Source organism: Mobula hypostoma, chromosome 4, assembly GCF_963921235.1.
Source record: "Mobula hypostoma chromosome 4, sMobHyp1.1, whole genome shotgun sequence".
Taxonomy (NCBI): domain Eukaryota; kingdom Metazoa; phylum Chordata; class Chondrichthyes; order Myliobatiformes; family Myliobatidae; genus Mobula; species Mobula hypostoma.
This window is the reverse complement of record NC_086100.1, coordinates 142301728-142322505: the sequence shown is the minus strand read 5'-3', so window position 1 is coordinate 142322505 and position 20778 is coordinate 142301728.

The window sequence follows — 20778 nt, the reverse complement described above, 5'->3', positions numbered from 1 at the left end:
CCTAGATGCTGCCTGGCCTGCTGAGTTCCTCCAACATTTTGTGTGTGTTGCTCGTAAAAATTTACCTTGTGTCTTTGGGGAGTCCTGTGTGTTTCAGTTCTGGCTTTTGCTTTACTTGTTGGATATCACAATCAGTGAGTTGGAGTTATTTCTGGAGCTTCTACACCATGCTAGTTGTTTTATTGTCCAATGCCATTCATGCCTACATGTGACTAAACTGCAGAGCCTTGATCTGAACCATTTGCTGAAGAAATGCCATAATGCTGACAATAGTTGCTTGTGTTATGTTGTGTTGTACTGTCAACCAGTTAGCACTTTTTTGTAAGTTCCTAGTGGTAGTTCAGCTGAGTCGTCAGTGTTTCTAATTAAATTTGGGTTGGTTTCTAGCTCGATGTTAAAAACAAGACAGTTTGAGAAAAATGTCAAGCAGAAGGTTGCAGATGATAATGGGATAAAACTCTGCAGCCAGTCACGGTTTGTTGATACCCAGTTTTGAGCTGCAGCTTTATGAATTTATCATATTTACAATGGCGCCCAAGTGCAGCTTCTTCGAGCTCACCTGCAGAAACAGTTTAATTTCAACCTTTAATGTCTCTTTTTTTCCCTTTTCAATGTGTATGGGGCTCTGTTAGTGTCCTTGACTTGCAGCTGCACTCAAACTGCAGATCTTTATGGCAATGGTTCTCGCTCCCGGGGCTCACTGACCGGCAGTTTATCGATATCCCAAGGCTGCAGCCAAAAAATGAGAATGCCGCTGGGATGAAGAGGCTTTGCGATCCTGTTGACGAGTCAATTCCTGGCCAGTGTCGCAGAAGAAAACGGATTATTGTGAACAGCAAGTGGATCGGCTGTTGGAATTCTCGGTACTTGGCAAATCCCTATCTCTCTTTCTCTTTCTATTGATGGTGGGGAAAAGTTTACTGCTGATTCTGGGGTCAGAGAACTCAGAAAAAATAGCGACATGACTTTAACATCATAATCAGCAATTTTTTTTTGTTTTGTTAGTCTCCGCTCTTGCTGTGCAACATCTCTTTGTCCCTTATGGGGGGGGGCGGGGGTGGAGAGAGCCTGTGGCATGTCAAGTTGTTGGGTGAATGACTAGTTTTTGTTGTACTGCAGATCATAGTCCGTCTTAGGGGCTTTGCTATTGCATGCTTTGTGGGTGGTGGGCGCTATAGCTTTCTGCTGTAGTGAGTGGGGTAGGGGAGGATTGATGCTTGATGCTGCTTGTGCATGGGAAGGTGGAGTGGGAGGGGCTTTAGGGTTCTAACATTTTTACTGTTACTCATTCTTTGGGGTATCCTTCTGTTTTTGTGGATGTCTGCAAGGAGCAAAAATTTCAGGTTGTATATTGTATACGTTCTCTGATATTTAATGGAACTATTGATCATCAAGTTGATGAAGATCTTTAGATAGCTTTGTCTCTACTAGGACAAGCATTCCTTCCTGAACTTGTCAGATACATCATGGGTAGTTTGATGTGCAAAGTGCAAAGTTAAGATCACATTGATAATTCCCTTATTTTGGTTTCCTTTCGTCACAGGGCCTTCCAAGATGGGCATTGAAGTCACTCATCCAGAGTGTGTTCAGTACCGTCATGATTCTTTGTACCTTTGTCAAGTGGTATTCAGCATGCAGGAGTACCAGTTCATTCGATGAATGAGACTATTTTCATAGTGGTTCTGAAAAAGCTCCATCATTTCAGAATGCAATTAAGAATCAAGCAGAGTTTATAATCAATTTATTATTGTCAGATTTTATTTTATTATTTTCATTTATTTGGAGATACAGCACAGTGACAGGCCCTTCTGGCCCAATGAGCCCACACTGCCCAGTTACACCCTTGTGACTAATTAACCTACTATCCCATACATCTTTGAAATGTACGAGGAAACCAGAGTGCCTGGATTTCAAACATGTACTGCAATATAGTGAAAAGCTTTGTTTTGTATGTGATCAGACAGATCATTCTAGGCATAAATCGATCAAGGCATCCAAAAGGAAAAACAATAACAGAATGGACTGCATAGTGTTAGAGTAGCAGAGGAAGTGCTGTACAGGTAGTCAGATAACTTGCAAGGACTATGACGAAGTAGATTGTGAGATCAAGATTTCAAGACAATGCTGTGAAGATGGAGTCACATATTAGCTGGGCCTGATAAGACTAACCGACTAATAAGACTATAGATATTTCTTAAACAATCTATAGCTCAGTCACTATTACTGCCAGTAGAATTATGTTTTTTGTTTGTAATTTGTCACTAGTCTGAGCATGCGGATCATCAGTCTAGTGCTTTAGCTCCAACCTTCTGACTCCTAATATTTTCCATTTCATACTCATTTTAAATGAAGATGTACAGTATAACTGCATCACAAGTTAGGACACTTACATGAAGCTCATTAAACCCGCAGTGCTCATTAATAGAATCTGCTCATTAATAACCAGATTAAGGACATTGTCTCCTTTATTCACTGATGTTTAGGCCTCCCAGTTTGGTTGATGCTGAGTGCGATAATTTAAAGCAACACGTTCTGGGATGTCTGAACCAGTATTAGGTTTAAATGATAAATACCATATGCCATATCTCTGAAATTGCAATTCTTGTGTCTTCTTAAATTAACAAAATGATCTTGAAATTTTGTTCAAAAAAATCCTTGTATTTACTTCATCTATTCATGGATGATATTACAAAATATATTTTGGCCATGTATCCAGCATGCTTCCTAACATGTGAAATATTTGATAAGAGAAGTTCAAGTTCAATTGTCATTCAACCATACATGAAAACCCATGAATACAGCCAAACAAAACAGTTTTTCTCCAGATCAAGGTGCAAAACACAGTACCAACAGTTATACTCAGCACAAGGCTCACATAGGACCCAGGCACATATAAGATATCAGTAAAATACAGTCACACAAAAAAATATAGTCCAAGACCCTGAGTCCATGAACATTGCAGCAGCCTGCAATCAAACACAATATGGCTTGTCTTCTGTCGAGCGAACACTGGAGGCAGCACCACCTCCACCTCCCCCTACACTGATTCCAATGCCTTTCTCCTGGGTGGCTGTAAACAGGTGACACCGTGGCTCGAGGCCCAGTCCTCACTACAATGAGGCACCGCAACTCCCCCGCCATCTGCCCCTGCCACCCGCCAGTAAATCTGTGAATTGGACTTGCAGTATACCACTTTAACAATGGGGTAGACCTGCAGTGCTTTAAGTTCGGAATGTCTAGCAGGGTCTTGCGATCATAAAAAGACAAGTTTGGAAAACAATGTAACATCTTTAATTGGCCCTGTAAAAGTCACTGCAGCTGAGCACGCTGCCATCTTACCGGATGTGACAAGAAGGGAAAACTACAGCTATTGCAATACCCTAATTAGAATCAAGCACTGAATACATGACAGTCCTCATGTTTCAAAATTCATAATCTCAAAAGTTCAAGATAAATGTATTATCAAACTACTGTATGTGTATGTCACCAACTACTACCCTGAGATTCATTTTCTTGCTGGCATTCACCGCAGATGCAAAGCAATACAACAGAATCAATGAAAAACAACACACAAGCAAAGATGAACAAACAACAAAATATGACACCTGTGCAAATACAAAAGAATAATAAATAAGTAATACATAACATTGAGAACATGAGTTGTAAAATTATTGCAATTGCATCCATTGGCTATGGAATCAGTTCATTGTTGAGGTGAGTGAAATTATCCACACTGGTTTAGAAGCTTGATGGTTGAATCTGGGGGCTTTTGTACCTTTCTCCCCATGGCAGCAGCGAGAAGTGGCAGGGCTTGGATAATGGGCATCTTTGATGACGGACCCTGTTTTCTTGTGGCAGAGCTCGTTGCAAGTGTGCTTAACAAAGGGGAGAGCTTTTCCTGCAATGGACTGGACAATATCCACTACTTTTTGTGGGTTTTTCAGTTCGTGGGCATTGGTGTTTCCATATCATTGTCATTAAGGTTACATTTCAATAAAGTTGATATGTCTGTATGGAACATTTTTTTACAGTATTCATAGTAACCATTGCACTTTGTCATTTTAATCACTGTAGTTTATATTATAGTCACTATTTGAAGACCTTTCCTGAACTTTGCCTTGTCAGCAATAAATATAACTGATGTAGATCAGTTATATAAAAGGAACTGACTTTAAACTTAAACTGCATTTTTTGTATCAATAGCACTGTATATGAATGTAATAACTTGCACTGCAGGACTTGGGTTTCATAGGATTTCTAGTTAATTATACATCATAAGAGTAATTCACTCCATATTAATTCCTCTGACCAAGAAGTGTTAATGTCCACAGTCACCCTATTTGTACTATTCAACTCTTTAAGTGATTACAGGATTTTTAAAATTTCTACTGCTCTCTCTGAAAATGTATTCAATGCAATAATCACTTTTATTCTGAAAAATAATTTTATGATATGCATCTAAAATTACCTTATATTAATCTGAGACTATGTGTCCTTATTCTACTCTTACCATTTAATTTAAAGTAATATTCAAGTTAAATTCTCAGGTACCCTATATATTTATGCACCTTCATAAATTCAACTTTTAGATGCCTCCCTTCTGCACTGAATTGTGCAACCACATTACTTTATGTCTGCAGTTTTATTACAAATGTCAGTTTGCAGTCTTTTGTCATAACTTTGATGTTGTGACATGAGGGATCAGCTCGACAGTATTCTTGTTTCTAGGTAACTAGAGCTCAGTGCAACATTCAAGGAGCAGTCTGGCCAAAGCTCTATCAGGGTTATTTGCTGTCCCTTTACACAGTTTAGCAATTGCATATAAGTGAAGCAATATTGGCATTCCCTCCCAAGCCGACATCTCCAGCACTGAGGATTTAGTTACACTGGGCAAACCGTATCAGTTGCACGGCTGATACCTGACTTCTAAAGCAAATCCTTTCTTCCAAGTCCTGTTATGGCAAGAGATTACCAGAAGGAAAAAGGAAAAGTAACACACCATTTGAGTTTTTGGTCACTTCCACAAAGAGAATGATCTAATTGATACTTAGGGTGTTTTGTTTTAACTGCCGCATTAAGACAATTACAACGTCAGCCTACCACCATCTTAAAAATATAGCAAGCGTTAAAGGGATTATGACTCAGCAATATCAAGAAAAATTTGTCCATGCACTTATTTTTGGTAGGTTTGTCTTCTGTAATGGCGTTTTCACAGGTCTCTAAAAATCCCTCAGATAGCTTCAGCTTATTCGAAATGCTGCTGCTAACGTCCTCACTAAGACCAAGAAAATAGAACATATTACTCCAGTTGTCAGACCGCTACACTGGCTTTCTGTCCATCAGAGGACTGAATTTAAAATATTACTACTGATTTAAAAAGCACTGAATGTAGGGACCAAAATACATCCCTGATCTCTTGCTACATCATGAACCTTTCCGAGCTCTCTGGTCATCTGGAGTGGGTCAAAACGAAACATGGTGAAGCAGCTTTTAGTTACTATGCTCCACATATTTGGAATAACCTTCCAAAGATCTGAAGTCTGCCCCAAATTTAAGCTCTTTTTAATCCAGGCCTTACAACTTTTCTTTTCTTTGAAGCTTTTAATTAGAATCTCCTGTGTCATCCCTGATAAATATATGTCTTTATTGAATATTTATTAAAATGCACAGGTGTTTAGTCTAGGCAGTTTATATGTACCATGATTTTTAACTTCTCACTGATGTTAATTCTGTGTTGGCTTTTCTCATTGCTGTTTTAGCTTGAGCTGTCATCCTGGTCTCCCTGCCGCTTGTTCCTTTTTGCCTTTTTCTCCAGGCTCCATTGGCCTTTCTAACAGGAACATGATCTTTACAGCTGCACTTTTACATGGTTCTGTGGCTTCTGTATTCCAGAGGCCTTATCGCCACCTCAATCCAATGACTAGGGGATGGTTGCTAGTAGCAATCAGGCCTCAGGCACTAGATGTTTATCCTAGCCCCATGAAGCCCAAATGACCGAATAAGAGCTCACTGCTCTCAAAGAGCTTTTATATCATGATCAGAGACGCTTTAGATAAAAATATAAACATTCAGTGGCGACTTCATTAGGTACCTCCTGTATCTAATAAAGTGGCCACTGAGTGTATGCTTGTTGTCTTCTGCTATTGCAGTCCATCCACTTCAAAGTTCAATGTGTTGTGCACTCATAGCTGTTCTTCTGCACACCACTGTTGTAACGCATGGTTATTTCAGTTATTGTCACCTTGAAGCAGCCTGTCCATTCTCCTCACATCTCGTTCATTAACAAGACATTTTCGCCATCAGAACTGCCACTCACTGGATTGTTTTTTGTTTCTCACACAAATTTTCTGTAAACTCTATGACCGTTATGCATGAAAGTCCCAGGAGATCCACAGTCTCTGAAACCACCCCATCTGGCACCAACAGTCATTCTATGGTCAAAGTCACATTGATCACATTTCTTCCCCATTCTGATGTTGGGTCTAAACAACAAAGGAACCTCTTGATCATGTCTGCATATTTATTTACTTATTGAATGATTGGTTGAGATATAGTGCAAAATAGGCCCTTCCAGCATTTTCCACCATGCTACCCCCCCCAAATTTAACCCCAACTCTAGCCCAGTCATGGGACAATTTACTATGACCAACTATCCTACTAATCAGGATACCTTCGGATTGTGAGAAGAAACCGAAGCACCCAGAACAAACCCACGCATTTGCCAGAGAGGACGTACAGACCCTTTACAGGTGACATCGCATTGAACTTCGAACTTCAACACCCCAATCTGTAAGAGCATCGTGCTAACTAGCATTGAGTTACGGCCACATGATTTAATGATTATATATTTGCATAAAATGAGCAGGTGTGCAGGTGTACCTAATAAAGCGGCCACTGAGTGTGCAACAAAGTACTGATTTGAATGTTAAAAATTGTTAAGCACAAGAAATTATTCAAAGACATGAACACCAAATGAAAAAAAACACATCTAACTTTAAGCTTGTTCCCAGCTTTGTGCCATAATGTTAGGAATGAAGACATGAGTGAGCCTGTAATTCCACCATGGAGCCCCCAGCTGAAAAGTCAGTCTAATCAGACTCCTGATAACTACCATCAGAGTGGAGGTACAGAAGACTGGAGTCCCACACTCGGCAATTCATGAACAGCTTCTTTCCCTCCACTGTCAGATTTCTAAATCCTCCATGAACACTACCTATAAGACAGTGATAATATATTCTGATTCTTAGTGAGACAGTTCGTTCTCGCTGCAGAAAGTATGTAGATTCTCCACTCTATTTGTGAGTTGTTTACCCATTTAGATTCAAGTTTTCTTGGACTAAGCATGCTGGTGCGCACATTTATCTTTAAATATGTCTCGGTGTTGTTAAACGAAATCTCCTGTGAAATCTTTATCTTATAACATTGCATCTGACTGTCGTGTAATTGGCTCCTGGAAGTTGTTTGATTTCAAACTGATGGCACAGTAATGCGTCTGTGAAGCAATAAGCTGAGTACATGCACTGTATGCATGTGTGTGTCCTTTAAGAATTTGTGATTCTTGCCATGTATGCTGTTGTAGCTCTGTGACACATCAATGTTTTCATGCCTCAGTTATCTAAGCAAATAAGATGTTATTCCCGTTTAGAATGTGATAATGGGTGCATAAAGTACCATTTGAAGGTTTACATTAGTACGGAATGTTTGCACACAAACTTTTTCTTTAAGATTATTCTCATGAATATGCTACACCTCCCCTACCCTCCATCATTTTGGCGCATTACATTCAAACTACCCTTCTGTAGAGAGAGACCCAGCAGAAGTGGGACAAACTAGCTGCAACTACTGTGAATGCACGTCTTTGGATCTACTTGACTGGCTCAAATTTCAAGGCCACGAAGTGAAACACAAAATAAGGGATAGTTAATTTCTCCTTGTATTGTCCACACATCACTAATGTAGCCACTCCTTGGATATTGCAACTAAATGGGTATAAAATGCATTATGTTGCCTTTTCAAATGCTGATTTAACTAGAATCTCCCTGGTGTACATAAAGGTGACCTCATTTGGAAAACAGACTAGATGATATGTACTGGTTAATCTGGCCAAAGCACATTAAATGGCAGGGAACTATGCATAAGAAATATTCATATTAAAATGTCATATTCCAAGTTGGATACTATCTGCATGGACTAAATCACTGGCCAAGTACTGGCGTTGACATGTGCACCTTCGCTGGTTGTCACCTTGCAGTAAACAAATCCAGCAACAACTGTGTAGCAGTTCTGAGATCCCGTAGCCTTCAAAACATTCTGAAAAGCTAAATCTAGACTGTGGCCTAAAAGTAACCTCTGACATGTATTGAACCTACAAGGCCATAAGACGTAGGAGCAGAAGTAGGCCATTCGGCCTATTGAGAATGCTCCACCATTCAATCATGGGCTGATCCAATTCTTCCAGTCATCCCCACTCCCCTGCCTTCTCCCCATACTCTTTGATGCCCTGGCTAATCAAGAACTTATCTATCTCTGTCTTAAAAGCACCCAGTGACTTGGCCTCCACAGCTGCTCATGGCAACAAATTCCACAGATTAACCACTGTGAAGGAAAAGCATTGTGTGCAGATAGAAGAACGTTACGTGCTAACTCTTGTGAGAAAAGGTATGAGTCTAGTCTGCTGCAAGCCTAGAAACAAGAACTAATGTGCTGAGTTTTGCAAGATAGCTTAACTTGTAACTGCTCCTTTCTTTGTAAGTTTTTTTAGTGAATGGTAATATTTCTATAGTTATTTATAATAAGTCTACTGTTGCTGTGCTGAACTGTGTAAAAGGATGTTGTTATAACAGGAGAGCAGAGTTGGGGCTGGTCTCCACCAGCCCTCTCTCTTCCTGGTACCAAGTAAAATAAAGGTCCCGAAACAAGACTCCAGAGTCGAGCATTCTTTTCACCTGACCAAGGTCAAATTTCCATGGCAATCTGGCTTAAGTTGGCAGGATATCCTATACCTATAGGATATCACTTAATTGCACTATTGTGTTTAGGTCCCTCTATATACAGTATGTAAGACACAGAAAGCATAAAAGCATAAAAAGAAAATCACTTTGTGTCCATGGCTCAATTTGAACAGCACATACAAGTGTCATCTTTACATAGAAATAAGCTTTTTTTTAAAAAAAGGGAAAACAAATCAATTTAGGTATTAGAAATAAATAAAAAGAGGTAGGCCTGAGCAGTAATGGAGAGAGAAAATAAAATTAATGTTTCAAGTAAATGACCACCTGTCATTTCTTTATGGTTGTTATTAGTCATAGACATAAAGCTCCATAGCACAGATAAAGGCCTTTTGGCCCATCTAGTCAATACTTAACCATTATTCTGCCTAGTCCAAATGACCTGCAACTGGACCATAGCTCTCCATACCCCTCCCATTCATGTACTTATCCAAACTTCTCTTAAATGTTGCAACCTAACCCCCATCCACCACCTCCACTGGCAGCATGCTCCACACTCACGCCACTGCCTAAGTGAAGAAGTTCCCCTTGAGTTTCTTGTTAAATATTTCACATTTCTCTCTTAGCCTATGACCTCTAGTTCTATTCTCACACAATGTCAGTAGAAAAAGCCTGCTTGCTTTTACCCTACCTGTACCCGTAATCATCTTGTATAACTTTATCAAATCCTATGCTCCCTATAACTCAGGTCTTCAAGTCCTGGCAACATCCATGTAAATTTTCTTGATGTTCCTTCAACCTTTTGATAGGTGACCAGAACTGCACATAATACTCCAAATTTGTCCTCACCAACACCTCAGATAACTTTAACGTAACATCCCGACTCCTCCTCTGATTTATGAAGGCTAATGTTTCGATATCATTCTTAGTGACCCTATCTATCTGTGATACCACTTTCAAGGGATTATGGATCTGTGTTCCCACATCCCTCTGTTCCACCACACTCTTCAGTGTTCTACTGTTCACTGCAAATGTCTTACCCTGGTTTTTCCTCCCAAAATGCCACACCTCACACTTGTCTGCATTAAATTCCATCTGCCATTTATCAGTTCATTTCTCCAAATGGCCCAAATCTACTGCAAGCCTCAGTCCTCTCAGTCCACTCAGTCTTGGTGTCATCCACAAATCTGATGAACCAGTTTACCATATTAACAGTCAAATCATTAATGTAGATGATAAACAACAGCAGACCCAGCACTGATTCCTGCGGCACTCCACTAGTCACAAGCTTCCAGTCAGAGAAGCAGCCATTTATTACCACACTGGCTTCTCCCACAAAGCCAAAGTTGACGTTAATTTACTACCTCATCCCGAATGCTGAGTGACCAACCCTTCTGGACCAGCCTCCCATATGCAACATTGTCAAGGGCCTTGTTGAAGTCCATGTAGACAATAGACTCTGCCTTGCTATCATCAATTTCCCTGGTAACCTCCTTAAAAAAACTCTATAAGATTGGTTAGACATGGTCTACCACACACAAAGCTATCTTGATTATCCTTAATCAGGCCATGTCTATCCAAAAACCTACATATCTCGGTCCGTAACATAACTTCCAATAATTTAAAATTTTCTGACTTATGTTCAGAGCCTTTATTGAGCTATGGAAGAAGATCAGTTATCCTCTAGTTATCCAGCACTTCACCCCTGTGTTGAATACCTCTGCCAGGGCCCCTGCAATTTCTACACTTGTCTCCCACAAGGTCTGTGGGAATTTTGAAAACAATGCGGGAAGTACTCAGTGAGACAGGCAGTATGTGGAAAGCGAAAATGAGCTTCTCTCTTTACAGATTAGATTCTCTCTCTCTACAGATGACCTACAGAATATTTCTACCTGCTTCTGTTTTTTTAAACTGTTTAGTTCACTGCTATTCACCATTTGCATTATTTACAGGAATAATAACCTAAAAGGGATAATTATGTCCGTGGTTTCATCTGCAAAGTCCAGTTAAGACAACCTCATGGTTAGATAATCTCGTTTATTTTATCCTCTAAATGGTTTGAGGTTAACGTGGCATATTCTGTCATTTCTGTACAATGAGAGTTGATAATGGCGAACCGTCAGGTATATGGCATGGTATGGATAAATTCTGAATCAATCAATTAATTTCATTATACTGTTTCTATTATTCATGTCGATTGGGACATGAGAAGACTTCGTGGCGGTACACGGGGGCAACGACTAGAACCGCGTCTTCACCGTACCAGTGACATGGGTTCGACGCTGACCTCCGGCCCAGACTATCGGGTGTGTCTGCACGTTTTGTGTGTGTGACTGAGTGTACATCCCAATGTCTTGCGGGGTGGCAATTTAACTGCCCACTGCCAATCTCCCCCTGCGTGTAAGTGAGCAATGGAATCGCGGGGTTGGTGGGGGGGGGGGGGGTGGTGAGGTTGTGGTGAAGCTGATGAGAATCCCGAGAGAATAAACTGATCGTATGGGAGGAGCATTAAACGAGGGATTGGTGGCCGGCGCGGGCTGGCTGAGTTGGAAGATTTGCATGAGTAGAAATCCGAAGAAATCTCTGATATTCTATGGCCATTCAAATGGTATAATATGTTCAGCTTTAACTGCGTACGTTTCCAAACTCTGGCATGATTTAGAGTTAACACATGTTTGCGTGTATTTACCTAAACCGGTGAAGAGATCATCCTTTTTTTTAAACCCCTATGTCCTTCGTGAGCCCCATCGGGTCAAGAACTAGCTGCGCTTGGGCTGCATTTCCTGTGAAAAATGCAATCAATGAAAGGAACAAGGAGACACACTTTGCACCCCACAGCTGTGCCCAGGCAACAATAGACAGCAGCCCAAATTGTCTCTTCTGTCAGTCAAAATTGCTTATTTATAGAGACGTAGCAATGGAAGCGCTCTGAAAGCGATGTTGCTCTGTTTTATCGTCTGTAACCACTTGCCCAACAAGCAAGGCATCTCTCAATATTGAAAGCTGATCCTAAAGATCTTTTAAAAATCTCAAGATTTTAAACCAATAGTGTATTTTACATATTGTTGTATTCCAACAGGTGCATGCTAACGTGACCCTGAATGAGATTCTACCGTGTAGGCGCTGAGCTGTACCTGGACAGAATCCGGCAACAATGAGACTTTATTTGAGAGGCACGGTCGGTGCCTACAATTAAAAACACAGAGGCTTCTTCCGAAGACTGTAAAGCAATCTTTGGAATGATACCCTGATTTTGCTTGACATGATTCAGTCGTCTTTAAAATCTTGTCTTCAAAATAAATTTAGATTATTTTCCGAAGTTTAATGTGAACACTTATGATTGGAACGACATTTTTGTGCAAAGAGCATTAAAGTCTGCATATCACGTAGTAGGGACTAACCTAAGCGAGATGTAAATCGAAGAAACACGCACGCATATAAATTTAAGCTGAGCATTGAAACATTCAGACAGGAGTTGCACAGGGGGGCTTCAGCGACAAAGCAGATTTGTCAGAAATAGATCAATTGCGCCATCCAGCGGTCGTAATAAGAACTACTAGCTTTTTAGCTCCTTTGGTACTCGTTATAAAGATCCAATAGGAAAGAACTTTATCACCGGCAACCCCACCCCTCCCCCAAGGCTAAAATGTTAATTAAAAATAAGTCACATATTTCAATTCTGCCAAGTATCCGCATCTCAAGGTCTCTCAGGGTGCTGAGTCCGTTCTCTTGATAGCGTGCGCTTCAAGTCTGCGTGAAGAAGCGAGCTGCTGTTCCTAGATGCAGCAAAATAAAGACAAATGCGAATTTAAAAAATCTATTGTATTTGGTTTATCTAGAGAGCAGACAAACGCACTTTGGAACAGCTCTGGAGGACTGGGTCGGCTGTGTAGCTAACCGCTGGGGAGATGAGAGGGTCGCTATGGCTAGGGTATGGAGTGCGACGACGGCAGCGCTCAAGGGGTGGTGGGATGCGAGGAGTGCTCTTGTACATAAAAATAGCATTGTGGACAGCTTGTGGTCACGCAACCTCTGCATGTTACTGTAAATGCCATGCATTATATAAAGTTTGTCTATTAACATAGCCAGAATAGAACAGAAATCGCTCAGCAACTCGGAATAGCCGCGGGAGAGCAACAAGTGTCAATGTTACGGCTCGATGACTTTTCAATAGAAAGGATTATCGCTACGGTTTGATTCTCTCTGACTGTCTCAACACGTAATTCACACAAACATATGTGTCGAATTTTAACGGAGCAAATTGATACAAATGTTCATTTAGAATCGTGCCGAGTTCTCATGAAAGATCATCGACCTGAAACATGAATTCCGTTTCACTTGACGTGCCGAGTATCTCAATTCTTATTTTCTTTTCTTATATTTTTCGATTAAAAATATGAAGCACATAGCTTTTTTGGAAAAAAAATTGGCAAAGCAGCTGCGACTCTGGTATTGCAAACCATTCCCATAAACAGACTGGATTAGTTTGGCCATTGGAGTGATTTTCTATTACTAAACCCAGTACAGAGTGACCTGTTAGCTCCCTCTTCACCCGCACTGTGGATGATGTCCTGTCCACAATCAGCGTTGATGGACCAGAAATGCGCGGATTCCATTAGCGAGGCATTAAGCTCCAAAGAATTTAACCTACCTTTATGCTTATCGGTGCTGATTATGGAAGCAGATGGTTTACAGGTGGTCAAAAATCAACACTGAGGCCTTTGTGCGAGACAAAAAAAATCTGAGGTCACAGAATTTTGATCCTTTCCAGGCACAGTCCAATATCAGATGAGCCTTTTGTCAGACAGCACATTGGCATCAATTACGTCAACCAAAACACTGGGGAAACATGAGTACTGAGTAAAAGCTGTGGACAAGTTCATACTTCAGCTAAGTACATGTTTTGCCATGAGGAACACTGTTTTTGTGATAAAAGGTCTGCTATTTAAGAGCATCCCCAAAATTGGTGGTGTAGTGGACAGCAAGGAAGACTATCAAAGCCTGCAGCAAGGTCTGGACCAGCTGGTGAAATGGGCTGAAAAATAGTAGATTGAATTTAATGCAAACAAGTGAGTTGTTGCACTTTGGAAGGACCAACTAGAGTAGGTCTTACATGGTGAGTGGTAGGGCACTGAGGATAGGGGGTAAATTTCAACATTTAAGAGAAACTTGGATCAGTATATGGATGGGAGGGGTACGGAGAGCTATGGTCTAAGTGCAGATCAATGGGACTAGGTAGATTAATGGTTAGGCATGTACTAGATGGGCTGAGGGGCCTGTTTTTGTGTTGTAGTGTTCTATGACTCTGAAGAGAACAGTATATAAACTGGCAGAAATATTAATGTAGCAAGTCTTGACATAAACAATCATAGGCAGAGATTTTTGTAAAAAAAAGGACACATACACAAAACACAAGAAATAGAAGCAGGAGTTGGCCACTTTGTCCTTTGAATCTGCATATCTATTTCTTACAGTCATGGCTGATTTTCTGTCTCAATCCATTTTTCATACATTATTCCCATCTCTTGATGTTTTTTGTTATTGATCTCTCAAGGACTGCGTTTCACATCCCACTGGAGCAAAAAATTCCAAGGATAAATCACACCCCGCCCCACCCAGGAAGAAAGATCTCTTCATTTCAATTCCAAATGCTTTACCCATTACTCTGAGCCTGTGATCCCTGATTCTAAACTGTTCAGCTGGGGGCGGGGTGGGTGGTGGTGTGCGGGGGGCTGACATTACCTGCATTGTTTAAATGGGATGTTTAAATCCAGGAGAATACAAACCTTGCCTACTCAATCTGGATACTACTCTAGCAGGATCTCCCAGTGGCCACACATTTTTCTTTATTAATCTTTTTTATTGATTTAAAAGGAGCATAAATACAATCAAGAGGAGAATTATCTCAAATATATATATATATCAGTAACAATATAAACCAAGATTAAGATAAACATTGTCAAAATCATAGATATTGTTAAACTAGTATAAAATATGTAATAAAAATGAAAATAGCAATTCTCCTCTTATCAGTTTATGAAGAGAAAAGAAAAAATATTGAGTTTTAAATGAAGAGAAAAAAATCCCACTAAACTATGTAAAAAAAAAAGGGACAAAGGGACTGGGCAGTCCATTTTGAGGATATGACCAAAAAAAAGAAAGAAAGACTTTCTGATCAAATCTAAAACTTCGAAAAAAAGATTGGAAGAGTAATAAATCAAATTAAATGAAAATATTGGACAAAAGGTCACCAGATTTTCTCAAATTTGAAGGATGTATCAAATGTCTGATTTCTTATTTTCTCTAAACTTAAACAGGACATAATGAAGGAGAGCCAATAAAAGGCCACACATTTTAATTCCACATCCCATTCCCATTCTGAAATGTCAATCCATGGCCTCCTCTACTGTCAGGATGAAGCCATGCTCAGGTGGGAGGAACAACACCTTATATTCTGTCTGGGTAGCCTCCAACTTGATGGCATAAACATTGATTTCTCTAACTTCCATTAATGCCCCTTCTCCCCTTCTTACCCCATCTCTTATTTATTTATTATTTCCCCCCCTTTTTTCTTTCTCTCTTTTTTCTCTCTCTGTCCCTCTCACAATAACTTCTTGCCTGCTCTCCATCTTCCTCTGGGCTTCCCTCCCCCTTTCTTTCTCCCTAGGCCTCCCGTCCCATGATCCTCCCCTTCTCCAGCTCTGTGTCCCTTTTGCCAATCAACTTTCCAGCTCTTAGCTTTATCCCTCCCCCTCCTGTCTTCTCCTATCAATTTGGATCTCCCCCTCCCCCTCCCACTTTCAAACCTCTTACTATCTCTTCTTTCAGTTAGTCCTGACGAAGGGTCTCGGCCCGAAACGTCGACTGTACTTCTTCCTATAGAATAATTCTGCCTGGCCTGTTGTATTCACCAGCATTTTGTGTGTGCTACTCAATCTGGAATTAGTTTAGCGAATGTTCATTGCCCCCTTCCATCTCTTATGACCCCAGTCCCCACCATGAAAAATATATCCTGTTATAGGTAAGGAGAAGAAGGCATTATGCATTAATTCCAGGTGTTTCTTGCCAAGGTCTTATATAATTATAATAAGACAACTGGGCACTCAACTCCTGTCACTATAAAGGCCTAAACAGCATTTTCCCTTCTTAATCTCTTGTCGCATTGTTTGTATGCTTTCGACTACTCGATTTGCAACATTAACCAATCTGTCATGTTTTAACTTAGCCTCCTCTTCTGTTCCATGCATCAAAATGGATGTTCCTGCCACTCACCCAGTTTGTCCATATCCACCTGAAGTTCTTTTACATTCTTCTTCCTGCTCACATCCCATTGTCAAACTGGATAATATGCCCCACAGCCAAATTGTTGATACATGTTGTGAGTAGCCCGAGTCCAAGCATCAATCATTATAACAAATCAGTCGATATATTTAATCTGAATAAAATATATTTGTCCCCACTCCAAAACTCCAGATGATTAGTTCTCTCATTATAGCCTCGAGCAGCTCTGATAGATCGCGATTTTCCTTTCAGACATATTGACTCTGTTCTATTCTTTTATTCTTTTCAAGTTGTTCTTTCATTAGATCCCAAAAAATCCAGCATTTTGTTTACCATGAATGTTAAACTAAATGCTTCACTACTTTCTCTCTCCCTCCTTTTTTCGCATAATGCCAAAATGCTAATGCACAAACTTGAGTCACATCAGATCTGATTCATTAAATCAGAGAAATGAGGAAAGGCATTGAAAACAATGCATCACACCACTTGCTGTAATGGCAGGAGGTTCAGATTATATGATAAAACTTGTATGGTGACACGAGCAAGACAGATAAAGATCAAACAATGGGGTTATTGGAGAGATTATGAAGATAATCTCTCCAGTATCTTGTAATAGTAGATGAAAGATTTGGAAAAGTTCACATAAATCTGGTGATCTCATTGTAAGATAGCTAAAAGAATGATGAGGAAGATTGTGCTTCCAAAGCAATAACTCCTGCTGTAGAAGAGCTGAAGAAAATAAAGAGTGATACTTTAATGTCTGCATGTACACATAAGAATTACAACTAAGAATAACTGCTCTGAATATATTTTGAGCCTGCACAATCATCCAGATGTAATCTCACAATGCCCTATATATAATAAATGAAGCAAAACCTCCCTACTTTGCTATTCAATTCCCCTTCATAGAGGGATCAGAAGTGGGGAGAGTGAGCAGCTTCAAGTTCCTCAGTATCAAGATCTCTGAGGATCTAACCTGGTCCCAACATATCAATGTAGTTATAAAGAAGGCAAGACAGTGGCTATACTTTATTAGGAGTTTGAAGAGATTTGGCAAGTCAACAAATACACTCAAAAACTTCTATAGTTGTACCGTGGAGAGCATTCTGCCAGGCTGCATCACTGTCTGGTATGGAGGGGCTACTGCACAGGACTGAAAGAAGCTGTAGAAGGTTGTAAATCTCGTCAGCTCCATCTTGGGCACTAACCTACAAAGTACCCAGGACATCTTTAGGGAACAGTGTCTCAGAAAGGCAGTGTCCATTATTAAGGACCTCCAACACCCAGAGCATGCCCTTTTCTCACTGTTACCATCAGGTAGGAGATACAAAAGCCTGAAGGCACACACTCAGCGATTCAGGAACAGCTTCTTCCCCTCTGCCATCTGATTCCTGAATGGACATTGAAGCTTTGGGCACTACCTCACATTTAAAAAAAAATACGGTATTTCTGTTTAAGCGCTTTAAAAAAATATCTATTCAATAATATGTAATTGATTTACTTTTTTATTTATTATTATGTTTTATTTATTATTATTATTTTTCTCTCTCTGCTAGATTATGTATTGCATTGAATTGCTGCTGCTAAGTTAACAAATTTCAAGTCACATGCCAGTGATAATAAACCTGATTCCGATTAAATTTAAAAAATAACCTTCAGTGAATTTCCCCCTCGCCTTCTGAGAATCATGCATGAGGACATTGGCTAGAATGACAGAAAAAGCGGTTTACATAGACTTCAGTAAGGCTTTTGACATGTGCCACATGGGAAGCTGCTTCAGAATGGGAAGGAATAAAAGACACAATGTGTGTTAGGCATCTGAAACCAAAACTGGGCTTGGTGATAAGAGCTAGAGAGTGGAGGTGTGTCTGTGTCTAAAAAAAAAATTGACAGAGTGGTAAATAGAGGTTTTCTAAATATAAGCAGGAAATTGATCAGCTGAATAGTTAGGATGACCAGTGTCAGATGAAATTTAATCCCGACCAATATGATGTAATGCACTTTGGTAGGTCAAATTCTGGTAGGATATATAGAGTCGATAGCAGGGAACTTAGGAGCATTGATGTACAGAGAGACCTTGGTATACAAGTCTATAGCATCCTAAAAATAGTGACCCAGGTGGAATGGGGTGTGAAAAAAAGACTTTGGTAGTGTTTGCCTTCTTAAATTCTGCTCCTCTGTCTTATGGTCTTAAACTAAGACATTGAATGTAAGAACCTGGACATCATGTTGTAGCTGTATAAAACATTAAATCATACTTCCGTTTGTGTACAGTTCTTGCCATCACTCTACAGGAGTGTGTGATAGAGGGAATGCAGAACAGATTTATCAGATGTGCCCAGAATCGAGAAGTGGAATTATATAAAGAGAGATTGGATAAGCATGGTTATTGTTACAGAAATGTATGAAACTAATAGGTAACCTTATAAAGACTTATTAAATTACAACAGGCTAAGATAGGACAGATAGAGTCTTTTTCCCAGAACAAGGGGCTGTGGAACTAAAGGACAAATATTAAGGTGGGTGAGGAGAAAGTTAAATAAGGTTGGAGGTGCAGGGTGAATATCTGGATCATGATACCAGTGGAAATGATGAAGGCGGGTACAATTACAATGTTTAAGGGGAAACATACAAAATTTTGAAAGGGATAGATAAGATAGAAGTAGGAACGTTGTTTCCACTGGCAGGTGAGACTAGAACTAGTAGACATTGCCTCAAGATTTAGGGGAGAAGATTTAGGATGGCGATGAGGAGAAACTTTTTCCCAGAGGGTGGTGAATCCCTGGAATTCTCTGCCCAGGGAAGCAGCTGAGGCTTCTTCACGGACTATACTTAAGAAACAGTTAGATAGGTTTTTACATAGTAAGGGGATTAAGGTTATGGAGAAAAGGCAGGTAGATGGAGCTGAGTTTACAGACGGATCAGCCATGACCTTATTAAATAGCGGGGCCAGCTCGATGGGCCAATGACCTACTCCTGCTCCTATTTCCTATGTTCTTATGTTTATGAATTTGGATAGGAAAGGTACAGAGTGAAACATGCTTAATGTGAGTGAAAGGGATAAGCATAGATAGGCATCATGGTGGGCAAAGACAAGATAAAATGAAAGGGCCCATTTCAGTGTCTTCCTATGATTCTATGACATCTAGATCCTTTGGCTTCTGAGAGGTCTGCAGTCTCTCACCATTTTCTATAATATGCTTTCCTGCAAAAATTAGCAATTTAAATTTTCTCACATTATACTCCATTTAACTTAGCTGCACCCATTTATTTATCCTACTGATGCGCCTTTGTAGCCTCTTTACTATCTCTTCTTAACTTTTCTACTTATTTTTGTTATCAGTGTATTTAGCAAGAATGCATTGATGCTTGCATCCATCAATTATATAAACCATAAAAAGATGAGATCAAAGCGTTGAACCTTGTGGAACATCACCCACTTCAACTTGCTGACTAGAAGACAAGCCATTTATGCCTACTCTCTGTTGACCAATCAGTCTTCCATCTTTGACAGTACCTTACCCCGTACACCATGTACATTTCTGTTCTGTGTTGAGATAGAATGCAACACCTCAACAACTGTTTTCTTGGGACATTGTAAGTGTTGCTTACTTTGATGTACTCTTGTTAATTTTGGATAATAATAATAAAAAAGATTTGAAAAGAACTGTTATACATCAGCCTAAGACTTTTGCACTGTACTGGATGAACGATGTGGAGCTTTAGAGAGGGTGCAGGGGAGAGCTAGAGGCCTAGATTAAAGAACATGTCCTATGAGGATAGGTTGGGCAACTAGGGCTTTTTTCTTTGGAGCAAATGAGGATATGAGGTGACTTGATAGTGGTATACAAGATGATAAGATACATAAATCGAGTGGCTAGTCAGAGATTGTTTCCAAATGTGAAATTGGCTAATATGAGGGACATAACTTTAAGGAGGAATGTATAGGAGGGGAGGATGCGAGTGGTCATTTTTTTCATACAAAGCGTGGTGGGTACATGGAATACCCTGCCAGAGGTGGTGGTAGAAACAGATGTATTAGGGGCATTGAAGAAACTGTTAGAAGGGCACGTGAATGAGGGAAAAGTGAAGGGCTATATAAAAAGAAAGATTTAGATTGAACTTAGTGTAGGCTATAGTTCAGCACAACATCACAGGATGAAGAGGTTGTAATATTTTGTAATGTTCTATGTTCTAATAAGTCCCCGTGATTTGATAACCTGCATCTAACAAGACCAAGTAAAGAATCTCTAGAAATTGTGGATGTACTTCTTGACAATTCTCAAAATTGTATCATGGCACATTTCCTGCAGATGAGAGTAACACAAATATAACCACATTAAAGTTCAAAGTAAAATGTTTTATCACATTACATACACTTCACCACATCCAACCGTGATATCCTTTTTTCCTTTTTCTGCAGGCATACTTAAAAAGAGAGCTGAAACCATGAACCATTGGCTAATTAGCCTTACATTATTAACAGGGAAAATGCTGGAGTTAATATAAAGGATAATATGATACGATATACAGAAAATAAAAATCAGAT